We start from the raw sequence: 1756 nt of genomic DNA, 5'->3' as shown, positions 1-1756 counted from the left end.
ATGATTTTGCTAGTTAATAGGGGTGCTATGAATAATTATAATATTTAATAAAATGTGATTTATTCATATTTTTTACTCTAAAATTAAATTCAATCAAAATATAAATATTATATAATCATTTATTATTATAAATTATTTTTGTGAGTATTATTATTAAATAACTAAGGAAATTATTATTTTTTAGGACTAAATACAAAAGTTTTTAGATAACCAAAAATAAGTCTGATTATAATGTATAAAATACATAAATATTAAATCAAAATCAAACTAAACTTGTTTACATGTATATAATTTTATTCATAAATTTATAATACCACTTATATTTTTATTTTTATTTTTATTTCCTATATATTTATAAATTATCATATAAGTTATACATATTTATGAAAAATACATTCAGTTAAGGAAATTTGAGTTAAGATGAATAAACATATTATTAATAGTTATATAGTGACATATAAATGAAATATTTGATATTTTAATTTTTTTTTTATTATATTTATTATATATCTTTTTTAATATTTTTTAAAAAAATAAAAGTACGAATAAAACCAAAAATCGATCCTATTAAAGTCATTTTAAACTGGATTGGATCGGTCCGAATAAAAAATTTAAATTAAATTAATTAGATAATAAATCAACAAAATCAAAATGATTATATGAGATGATTTTTTCTTTAAAACCGATCAAATTCAATCCAAAACACATCTCTAATTAATTATTCACTTAATGAATATTGACTTGAGTTGGGATAATTACTCACAAAATTTTAACGGATACGGGTATCTTAGTAATGAACCCTACTTATATACTCACACAAATAATTGAATAAACTCTAGATTTTAACTTCATCTCAATTAATTCATAAACTTTATTTCTTTTGCAAATAGCACCATAGACTTTCTGTTTTACGTCAAGCACAAGCACGTGAAGTAATTCGCGATATAGCACTAAAAGCAAGACTAATTATGATTGATATTTGAACTTTAACCTCTTTTTTTAAAAAATAAACACCTCAAATTTTAATTGCATTTCAATTGATGTTTAAAATTTATCATTTCATTAAAAAAAAATTCAAGTTATTTATCTTAAATGTTAATATTTTTTTGTTAGAACTTATTTTTCCATATTTAAAATATAGATATTTAACAAAACCTTAAATGTTATATAAAATGGAACAGAGGGAGTACATGAATTACTAGGTACTATATCTTTATTATTCTTTTTTAATATAGTCATTGGTTACTTCTAATGTAATTCCTTTTTTTTTCGTATCAATATCAAACAAATATATCTCATTATTTGTCAAAAAAAAAAAGAACTATAAATATATTCGAGGAGGAGCATCCCCACACACCTTGTCTTCGAATTGAAATGCCAGAAACTGAATCTGAAACTCTAGTCACCATGGGTGCAGTGAAGTGAATAAGTGATTGACGTTACAATGCTAGACAGAATTCGTGTAGTCATAAAAAGGCAACTGTTTTTTATTTTTATGCTTTTCGAATATACACATTAACATGGCAATAACATCCTTTCAAAATTAGAAAAACATTTCTTACTCTACCAAAAAAAAGAAAAAAGTTTTCTTAAATGAACTATATAACTATATAAGATTATTTTTCCAATAAATAAATAAAATTATATCCAATTACTAAAAATGAAAAAAATACTGCTGTATCTCATTGGAACTTAAGTTAAGAATTTTTTATATTACCGATACGAAGATGCTGTTGATAACGATTTACTACAAATA

The sequence above is a fragment of the Glycine soja genome, chromosome 17, assembly GCF_004193775.1.
Source record: "Glycine soja cultivar W05 chromosome 17, ASM419377v2, whole genome shotgun sequence".
In the NCBI taxonomy this organism is placed as follows: Eukaryota; Viridiplantae; Streptophyta; class Magnoliopsida; order Fabales; family Fabaceae; genus Glycine; species Glycine soja.
The sequence above is the reverse complement of the archived record's forward strand: the minus strand, read 5'-3'. Positions refer to the sequence as shown.